Source organism: Zea mays, chromosome 5, assembly GCF_902167145.1.
Source record: "Zea mays cultivar B73 chromosome 5, Zm-B73-REFERENCE-NAM-5.0, whole genome shotgun sequence".
Taxonomy (NCBI): Eukaryota; Viridiplantae; Streptophyta; class Magnoliopsida; order Poales; family Poaceae; genus Zea; species Zea mays.
This window is the reverse complement of record NC_050100.1, coordinates 226,181,651-226,192,814: the sequence shown is the minus strand read 5'-3', so window position 1 is coordinate 226,192,814 and position 11,164 is coordinate 226,181,651.

The window sequence follows — 11,164 nt, the reverse complement described above, 5'->3', positions numbered from 1 at the left end:
GTAAACAAATTCCAGAATTCCTAGTTCAGATTATAACTCATAGTTCAAGTAAAAGAGAAGTGCATAACTCATAGTTCAGATTATAACTCCTAGTTCAGAATTCCTAGTTCAGATTATAACTCATAGTTCAGAGTAAACAACTAATCATATTTCAGATTATAATCCAGAGACGCAATCCGAATAAACACAAGTAAAGGAATTCGCATTGCAACAATTATTATATATCAGCAGGAACTGGTAGAACACACGAAAAAATATGAGTAGTTGTTCATCACAAGTTACCTTGGATTTTGCCGTTGAAGGTATAGTTCTTCAAGATCACTTGGGACTTCTTTCTGTACGTTATCAGGATTACTACAAGTAAAAAACTGGTTCAAGAAACAAACTATGAACACGGAAAGAGATTTGATCCAAGGTAACTTGTGATGCCCGAGTAAACAAATTGGTTCAAGAAACAAACTGGTTCAAGAAACAAACTGGTTTAAAGCTAGCATTTTAAAGCGATGCCCGAGTAAACAAATTCCAGAATTCCTAGTTCAGATTATAACTCATAGTTCAAGTAAAAGAGAAGTGCATAACTCATAGTTCAGATTATAACTCCTAGTTCAGAATTCCTAGTTCAGATTATAACTCATAGTTCAGAGTAAACAACTAATCATATTTCAGATTATAACTCATAGTTCAAGTTTATTTCTAAATCAAATTCCAGAATTCCTGAAACAAACTATGATACAAGGAAAGAGAAGTGCATGAAGCGGTGATGCGTCTGACCCGTGCGCCAGAAACAAACTATGAACACAAGAAACAAACTATGATACAAGAAACAAACTATGAAACACTGACCTTCAGCACTGTGACGTTAGCGACCCGTGGAATCTTGAGGGCGATGCTCCGAGAGAAAAAACGGATGCGTCCAAGGAGGATGCTACGAGAGAAAAAAGGGACCCGTGGATTCACTGGCGTCTGGAATTCTTGAGGGTGGATGGAAATAAAGGGACCCGTCGCTTCACTGGCGTCTGTAATTTTTGAGGGCGGATGGAAAGTCCATTCAAGGGAGGTCTGCCTTCCATTGACGGACCTGAGCGGAGATCTCTGACATTCCATCCGCGTCCATGATAGAGGAGGAGGTTGCGGATCCCGGGATTTGGCCACGGACCTTCCATCCGCGTCCTCCATCCGCGTACGGTGACCTTCCATCCGCGTACGCTCAATCAAGGACCTTCCAGCGGGCGTGCGGGCGTGAGGGCCTTCCATTCTCCGCTGCGGGGCGGGCACCTTCCAGCGGCAGCGGACCTGATATCGCGGCGTGCTCGCGCGCGGATGGAAAGGAATCGCGGCGTGCTCGCGTGCGGCGTGCTCGCGTGCGGCGGATTTGGCGCGGCGGATGGCGGCCGCGGATGGTGTGCTCGCGCGCGGAGGGAAACGAATCGCGGCGTGCTCGCGGCGGGCAGAACAGGGATGTGCGGGGGCGATGCGGCCGCGAGGACGGCGGCGTGATTTGCGTGCGGAGCTGGCGCGGCGGCAGCCGATCGCGGGAGGCAGAACAGCAGCTGTGCACACCTACACTAACCTCATATAGAGTAGTAGAGATTTAATATTGTCATATAATATCGTCATAAAAATGCTACAACAATTCTTGACGGTTTTTATGATAGAAGTAAAATTTTCATCACTAAACGGGGCTACTTCATAGAAAATGTCATAAAACGAAAGAAATTGTGACGAATGTCTCTATTGTCATTGTATATTTGTCATAGAAGGTCTAAAAGGTTATAGTGAGTATGATCTTTGTTAATGAAAGGGAAATAGAGTTAACCTTTTCCCAGTATTAATTTTGGTGGTTGAATGCTCAACACAAATATTGGACTAACTAGTTTGCTCTAGATTATATGTTCTACAGGTGCACAAAGGTTCAACACAAACGAGTAAAAGATTGAAGTTAGGGATCAAATTCAAAGGAGGAAAGAAACCGAGTGTGCTCTGGTCTGGCGCACCGGATTGTCCGGTGTGCCACCGGACAGTGTCCGGTGCACCAGGACCGTACAGAGTCCAATGAGCCACTCTCGGGTTTTTTCAGGCGCACTCCGCTATAATTCACCGGATTGTCCGGTGCATCAGCGGAGTAACGGCTACCAGCGCAATGGTCGACTGCAACAGTGCCCCTGACAGATCTACAGTGCGCGGTAGAAGTCAGAACAGAGGCTAGAGGCGCACCGGACAGTGAACAGGACCTGTATGGTGCGGTACCGGAATGTCTGGTGCCACTAGAGGACAAAGCCTCCAATGGTCGACTGCTCCAATACCCTAACGGTTGGGTGACGTGCCTGGCGCATCGGACTGTCCGGTGCGCCCATCGACAGTAGCCCACCCCAAACGGTTGTTTGGTGGTTGAGGGCTATAAATACCCCCAACCACCACCACTCCATCCATCCAAGCATTCCACACATTGCATTCAATACAAGAGCAATAGACTTCACTCCAAGACACAAATCAAAGCGATCGATCCACTCAAGCGCATTAGGGCTTGTGAGAGGATCACTTGTGTTTCTTGTTGCTCTTGTTTGCTTGGTTGGCTTTCTTTTCTTTTCCTTATTACTCTCAAGTGCTTTGTAAGCAAGGCAAGAGACACCAATTGTGTGGTGGTCCTTGCGAGGTCTAAGTGACCCGTGAGAAGTAAAGAAGAAAGCTCACTCGGTCTAAGTGACCGTTTGATAGAGAGAAAGGGTTGAAAGAGACCCGATCTTTGTGACCACCTCAACGGGGACTAGGTTCCTTAGAATCGAACCTCGGTAAAACAAATCATCGTTTTCATCCGCTTTATTTTTTGGTTGATTTGTTTTCCCCTGTCTCTCGGACTCGAATTCATTTCTAACGCTAACCCCGGCTTGTAGTGTGTGCTTAAGTTTATAATTTTCAGATTCCGCCTATTCACCCCTCCTCTAGGCGACTTTTAATTAGTATCGGAGACTGGTACTTCATTAGAGTCTAACAACTCGAAGTGATGTCGGGAGGATCCGCCAAGAGGGAGATGGAAACTGGCGAGAAGGCCACAAGCCACGGGAAGGCTCCATCAAGGGAGTCCGGCGCCAAAGGCAAGGAGGAATCCCCTCCTCACATCAAGTCACATCGGAGTGGCAACAAGAAGAAAAAGATGAAGAAAATGGTCTACTACGAGACCAACTCTTCATCGCCCTCCACATCCGGCTCCGACGTGGCGTCCGTCACTTCTAAGCGCCATGAGCGCAAGAAGTATAGTAAGATGCCACTTTGTTATCCCCGCATTTCTAAGCGCGCTCCTCTACTTTCTGTTCCATTAGGCAAACCACCATATTTTAATGGTGAAGATTATTGTATGTGGAGTGATAAAATGAGGCATCACCTAACCTCACTCCATGCAATCATATGGGACATTGTTGAATTTGGAGCGCAGCTACTGTCGGCGTTTCGAGACAGGGGGTCCCTAAGCCGACGAGTGAGTGTGCTGCGTGGCCCAGCCCAGATGGGTCGAGCGCGTGGGCGAGCGCGAAGGGGGGAGAGGCGAGGTGGCCGGAGTCGAGCGTGAGAGAGGTGGAAGTCCCGCGGCCTTCGTGTTCGTCCCGCGCCCAGGTCGGGTGCGCTTGCAGTAGGGGGGTTACAAGCGTCCACGCGGGTGAGGGAAGCGAGCGGCCCCAAGAGAGCGCCTGTCCCGTCCTCGTTCCCGCGCGGCCAACCTTCTCTGAGAAGGCCCTGGTCCTTCCTTTTATAGTCGTAAGGAGAGGATCCAGGTGTACAATGGGGGGTGTAGCAGAGTGCTACGTGTCTAGCGGAGGGAGAGCTAGCGCCCTAGGTACATGCCAATGTGGCAGCCGGAGAGATTTGGGCACCCTGCTGGCGTGATGTCGTGGCTGTCGGAGGTGCGGCGGAGCCTGGCGGAGGGACAGCTGTTGGAGCGGTCGAGTCCCTGCTGACGTCGTCCTGCTTCCGTAAGAGAGCTGGGGGCCGCCGTCGTCATAGAGCTTGTGGAGCGCCATCATTGCCCCTCCGGCGGAGCTGGCCGGATGGGACGCCGGTCTTGTTCTCCATGACCCGAGTCGATTCGGGGTAGGATGATGATGGCGCTTCCTGTTGACGTGGCGGTCTGTGCCCTAGGCAGGGCGACGTGGGGGTTCCTCCGAAGCCGAGGTTGAGTCCGTCTTCTGTTGCCGTGGCCGAGCCCGAGCCATGGGGTCGGGCGAGGTGGAAGTCGTTCGGCCGAGGCCAGGGCGGAGTCCGAGCCCTGGGGTCGGGCGAAGCGGAGTTTCGTCGTCTTCTGGGTCTTAGCCCGAGTCCGAGCCCTGGGGTCGGGCGGAGCGGAGTTCGCCGTCTTCCGGGTCTTAGCCCGAGTCCGAGCCCTGGGGTCGGGCGGAGCGGAGTTCGCCGTCTTCCGGGTCTTAGCCCGAGTCCGAGCCCTGGGGTCGGGCGGAGCGGAGTTCGCCGTCTTCCGGGTCTTAGCCCGAGTCCGAGCCCTGGGGTCGGGCGGAGCGGAGTTCGCCGTCTTCCGGGTCTTAGCCCGAGTCCGAGCCCTGGGGTCGGGCGGAGCGGAGTTCGCCGTCTTCCGGGTCTTAGCCCGAGTCCGAGCCCTGGGGTCGGGCGGAGCGGAGTTCGCCGTCTTCCGGTTCTTAGCCCGAGTCCGAGCCCTGGGGTCGGGCGGAGCGGAGTTCGCCGTGGCGCCTTTGTCAAGGCCTGACTGCCGGTCAGACTCACTCTGTCGAGTGGCACTGCAGTCAGAGTGGCGCAGGCGGCGCTGTCCTTCTGTCAGACTGGCCAGTGGAGCGGTGGAGTGACGGCGGTCACTTCGGCTCTGCCGGGGGCGCGTGTCAGGATAAAGGTGTCAGGCCACCTTTGCGTTAAATGCCCCTGCAATTTGGTTAGTCGGTGTGGCGATTTAGTCAAGGTTGCTTCTGAGCGAAGCCAAGGCCTCGGGCGAGCCGGTGATGTGTCCGCCATAAAAAGGGGGCCTCGGGCGAGACGGAAGTCTCTCGAGGTCGGCTGCCCTTGGCCGAGGCTAGGCTCGGGTGAAGCGTGATCGAGTCACTCGTGTGGACTGATCCCTGACCTAATCGTACCCATCAGGCCTTTGCAGCTTTATGCTGATGGGGGTTACCAGCTGAGAATTAGGCGTCTTGAGGGTACCCCTAATTATGGTCCCCGACAGTAGCCCCCGAGCCTCGAAGGGAGTGTTAGCACTCGCTTGGAGGCTTTTGTCGCACTTTTTTGCAAGGGGACCAGCCTTTCTCGGTTGCATTTCGTTCCGGTGGGTGCGCGCGAGCGCACCCGCCGGGTGTAGCCCCCGAGGCCTCGGAGGAGTGGTTACACTCCTTCGAGGTCTTAATACCTCGCGCAATGCTTCGGCTGGTCTGGTCGTTCCCTCATGCGAACTGGCCGTAGCCCGGGTGCACGGTCGGGGTCCAAGCTCTCGGGCTGGTATGTTGACGCTGTCAACGATTTGGCCGGAGCCGGTTTTTGCGAGAGCAGCCCCCGAGCCTCTGCACAGGGCGAGAGGACGATCAGGGACAGACTCGACTTTTCACATACGCCCCTACGTCGCCTTTCCGCAAGGAGGAGGGGGGGAGTGCGCCATGTTACCCTCGATGGGCACCGAACATGGTGTCTCCGGTGAGCTGCAAGCGGGTAATCCGAGTGGACGTCCGTGCCCCGTTCGTTGGGGGTCGGCTAGGGGCCCAGAGGCACGCCCAAAAGTACCTGCGGGTGATTTGCCGGACCCGGTCCCCTGGCGACGGGGTCCGAGGGCTCGATGCCTCCCTCCGATGGGATTCCGTTACAAGATCGTTCCCGCTGGTCTCGGAAATGTCCTAGGGTACCTCGGGAGCGCAGCCCGAGCCTTGGTTATGTATCGAACGTACCCCTGGTCATCCCTCGCTCGGTGTCTGAGGCGACTGTGAACCCTTCGGGGGCCAGCCTTCGAACCCCTGATCAGTAATGGGCGCGAAGCCCGAGTAGCCTGAGGCGGCCATGGAACCCTTCGGGGGGCTGGCCTTCGAACCCCTGACCAGTAGTGGGTGTCGGGCCCACGCGATCTGAGGCGGCTGTTGAACCCTTCGGAGGGCCAGCCTTCGAACCCCTGATCAGTAGTGGGGGGCTCGGAGCCCGGTTCCTTTGCGGAGAAGGATCCCTTTCGGGATATCCCCCTTTCCCGGTCCCTGTTGCAAGAGATAGAGAAAGAGGAAAACGGAAAAGGATACGAAATCGGACGACGTGGCGTACCTTTTCTGACGCGGTTATTATGGCGAAGGCGAAGCGTCGCGCGCTCCTCCCGTCAAGGACGCCGCGTGTCCCGCCGCGGAGTAAATGCGACGGGGCGAGTGGTTGGCGGGGCGGCCGTTGCGCGCGTGCGATCCGTTCGAGGAACGGGTCACGGGCGCACCGTCTCCACGCCGTGAGAGGAGGCTCTCTTGCTGTCCCAGGATGGGACGTGAGCCTGGCTGACGACGTGACCGCTGCGCCCGCCCGCCTGCCACCGCTATTACTGCCGGTCCACTTTCGGTTGCTTTGACCGACGCGCCAGGCTGGCGCTGTTGGGTTGCCTCGAGTCGCGGCATTGGCTCCGCAACCGAAGAGGCGCGATGGTGGCACAAGTGGCGGTGCGATTGCTTGCATGCAGCAACTGGCGCGCCGGTTGCTCGACGCGTGGGCCTGGGTTCCCAAGCTGGCGTGTCAGAAGTCGGAGAAGCGCGCCCATCCGGCGCGGTTGCATGCCGCCTGCATGGCTGCCCGCCCCTTCTGCCCGTTGGTCTGGGTGAAAATGGGGGGTCGCTTGTAACCGCTGGACGGTCGTGCGCACCACGCGCGGCGGTTTGGCTTCTTCTGCCCTGAGCCGGCTTGCATGACATGCGGGACCCAGCCCCCGAGTCGCAGGGGAGGGCCTTGGAGCGTGTTGGAGAAGACTCAGCCCGTGGCGCCTGGGGGCGCACGTAGGGAGAGTTGCCTTTAAAAGGAGGGAGACTCCTTTCGGAAGGCAACCATGTCTTCTTCCTCCCTTAAGCGTCGTGTCTTCCCATCTTCCAAGCCCCCGGATGGGGGGTATCCGCCGCCTTTCCGCCTCCTCGTTGGAGGAACGCAACTCCATGGGAGTTGGTACCTCTCAGCCATCGTTCGGCTTCAAGGATTTTCATCACGCAGCCCGGTCGCACCCCTTCACCGGCGGTCACCCGAGATGGCGGCCTCCGGCTTGATGGTGGGGGAAAGCGAGCCGGGCTGCGGCCTCTGCCCCTCCCTCAGCCTCAAGGATTTTCATCACCAAGGCTGGGGAGGGGAGAGTGCTGAGTTGGGGTCGGCCCCTGCGTGGGCGGTGGCCCGCTCCTTCACTCAGTGATGGGGGGAGAAGCGGGTATTGCCCGTGGCGTCCGGCAGCTGCAGCGTGCCCGGTCTTCAGCCGCGAGTGGCTTCGGGGCCGCTCACGGCGCCGGCGTCCGCCATGGCAGCTGGAAGAGGTTCTTCCGCCGGCGCGGCGGCCGGGACCGGCCACGGGCTGACCTCCAACTTCTCGGCCTTCTGCCCGTCCTTGCCTCACAAGTTTTGGCATGGGTGGGGGCCTCCTGGCAGCGGCATCGACCCTGAGGTCAGTGCTGCCGCTGTTCGGCCCCCCGGAGCAGAAGTCGTCGTTGTCGCCGCTGCCGGAGCAGGTGACGGCGCGCCGTTCGTCGGCCTTCCGTCGCTCCGCAGGCCTCCCCCCTCGGAGTGGGGTTGTTCGTGCCTGCGGAGGGGGGAACCGGAGTTCCGTTGGTAATGGCATCTCGAATGCTAGTGTTTTTTGTTCATCGTGGCTGTCGGGGCCTGAACATGTATGTAATTTCGGCACGGAGCCGTGTTTTTTCCTCATTTTCGAGCACTAAGTCTCGCCTGTTGATTATCTGAACCGCTTTACCAAGCATGAGTCGCCCCGTGTCAAGGTGATGGGTGAGGTATCCGTATCCCGGAGGCGTAGGAATCCCTCGGCCCGTTCGGCCTTGTTGCCTGGGGCTTCTCTAGCTTAGTTAAAGAGACCCCTCGGCCGCCCTTCGGTGGACCGAGGCCAGGGGTAGCGATATCAGTATGAATAGAGGCGGAGTTGGCTCGAGAATGGGAACTTGGTTGGCCGGAGCCTAGTCGTGTTGTCCGTCAGCGGAGCCGACGCCAAAGTCGATCAGTCGAGGCCTCGGGTCGGGCTGGCGCCCTTGGAAGCCGATTGACCGAGGCCCCAGGGGTAACCGGTTGAGCCGCCTGCTCGGGCCGGATTCCCGGAGGAGTCCCTGGACCGCGTCGCCGCCCGAGGCTGGGTCGGACTTTGCTAAAGACGTCGTCGGTGCCGAGGGTGCTACGGCTCCCTTCAGCGTGAAGACCCGAGCCTGCAGGATCAGATCATCTTGTAGCGTGTGCTTTCTGCGGCCGCCGAGGCCAGAAAAACACACCCTCGCCGCGCTTGCGAAGCTGCGTCTTTTTTTTTCTCTTGTTTCGAGCATCTGGACTCTGTCGGTAACAGGGATGTTTGTGTGAGCGAGAGTTGCTTTTCGCGGAAGGGACGAGTGAGGTATCCGTATCCCAGAGGCGTGGGAATCCCTCGGCTCGGTCGGCCTTGCCGCTTACGCGTACTTTCACCCGTCCATGAGGCCCTGTCCCCGACTTAGTCGAGAAAGCTTGAAGGACTGCTTCGGCAGGAGAGCTTCCGAACGTGAAGACTTGTTCGGTCCACGGAGTCGCTTTATCCGAGCGCAAGTTACTTATCGCAGAAGGTGATGAGTGAGGTATCCGTATCCCGGAGGCGTAGGAGTCCCTCGGCTCGGTCAGCCTTGGCTGCTTACGTGTACTCCGTCGTTTCCAGGATCCGCTTTCCGAGGTAGTCAAGAAGCACGAAAGAAATCCTGCTAAAAAGAGATCCTTTTTCGAGGAAAAATTCGACGCAGAGGGGGTCTCCCCCCTTTTAGCCCCCGAGGGAGGGTCGGGCTTTGCCGAGGCTAGGCCGACCCTTCCTTGACGACTAAACTTTGCGTAGGTGCGAGGTATATGAACAACTTGAAAACATCTTAAGGGTAGAAGCGACGTAGCTGTTTGATGTTCCAAGCGTTGCCGTAGATTTCGCCTTGATTGTTGGCCAGCTTGTATGTTCCGGGCTTCAGAACTTTGGCGATGACGAATGGCCCTTCCCAGGGGGGCGTGAGCTTGTGCCTCCCTCGGGCGTCTTGCCGCAGCCGAAGCACCAGGTCGCCCACCTGGAGTTCTCGGGACCGGACCCCTCGGGCGTGGTAGCGTCGCAGGGACTGTTGGTACCGCGCCGAGTGTAGTAAGGCCCTGTCCCGAGCTTCCTCCAGCTGGTCCAGCGATTCCTCTCGGCTAGCTTGGTTGCTTTGTTCGGTGTAGGCCCTCACCCTCGGGGAGCCGTATTCCAGGTCAGTGGGCAAGATAGCTTCAGCCCCGTAGACCAGGAAAAACGGCGTGAAGCCCGTGGCGCGACTCGGCGTCGTCCTTAGGCTCCAGACCACCGAGGGGAGTTCCTTCATCCATCGCTTGCCGAACTTGTTGAGGTCGTTGTAGATCCGAGGCTTGAGCCCTTGTAGAATCATGCCGTTGGCACGCTCTACTTGCCCATTCGACATGGGATGAGCCACGGCGGCCCAGTCCACCCGGATATGGTGATCCTCGCAAAAATCCAAGAATTTTTTGCCGGTGAACTGGGTGCCGTTGTCGGTGATGATGGAGTTCGGGACCCCGAAGCGATGGATGATGTTGGTGAAGAACGCCACCGCCTGCTCGGACCTGATGCTGTTCAGAGGTCGGACCTCGATCCACTTGGAGAATTTGTCGATGGCAACCAGCAGGTGCGTGTAGCCCCCGGGCGCCTTCTGCAAGGGACCGACGAGGTCCAGACCCCATACAGCGAAGGGCCAGGTGATGGGTATTGTCTGCAGAGCCTGAGCGGGCAGGTGTGTCCGCTTCGCATAGAATTGGCACCCTTCGCAGGTGCGGACAATTCTAGTGGCGTCAGCCACCGCCGTTGGCCAGTAGAAGCCTTGCCGGAAAGCATTTCCGACAAGGGCTCGGGGCGCTGCGTGGTGGCCGCAAGCCCCCGAGTGTATTTCTTGCAGCAGTTCCCGACCTTCGGAGATGGAGATGCATCGCTGGAGTATGCCCGAGGGGCTGCGATGGTAGAGCTCCTCTTCGTCGCCCAGCAAGACGAATGACTTGGCGCGTCGCGCTACCCGCCGAGCCTCGGCTTGGTCGAGGGGTAGCTCTCCTCGGCAGAGATATTGCAGGTACGGGGCCTGCCAATCTTGATCTGGCGTGGCCCCGCTCTGCCCTTCCTCGACGTTCAGTGCCTCGCCCTCGGGGGCCGAGGGTACCTCAGGCTGTGCCGAGGGTACCTCGGGCTGTGCCGAGGGTACCTCGGGCTGAGCCAAGGGTACCTCGGGCTCAGGCGCGTCGTCGAGCTTGACGGAGGGTTGATGCAGATCCCGGGAGAAGACGTCCGGGGGGACTGTCGTTCGCCCCGAGGCTATCTTAGCCAGCTCGTCTGCGGTTTCGTTGTAGCGCCGAGCGATGTGGTTGAGCTCGAGCCCGAAGAACTTGTCTTCCAGGCGCCGAACCTCTTCGCAGTAGGCCTCCATCTTCGGGTCGCGGCAGTGGGAGTTCTTCATGACTTGGTCGATGACGAGCTGCGAATCACCGCGGGCGTCGAGGCGTCTGACCCCTAGCTCGATGGCGATCCGCAATCCGTTGACCAGAGCTTCGTACTCGGCCACATTGTTGGACGCCGGGAAATGGAGGCGCAGCACGTAGCGTAAGTGCTTTCCGAGGGGCGAGATGAAGAGCAGGCCTGCGCCAGCCCCCGTCTTCATCAGCGACCCGTCGAAAAACATGGTCCAGAGCTCCGGTTGGATCAGAGTCGTTGGCAGCTGGGTGTCGACCCATTCGGCCACGAAATCCGCCAACACCTGGGACTTGATGGCCTTCCGAGGGGCGAACGAGATCGTTTCGCCCATAATTTCCACCGCCCACTTTGCGATCCTGCCCGAGGCCTCTCGGCACTGGATGATCTCCCCCAGGGGGAAGGATGACACCACAGTTACCGGATGAGACTCGAAGTAGTGTCGCAGCTTCCGCCTCGTCAGGATCACAGCATACAGCAGCTTTTGAACTTGTGGGTAGCGGATCT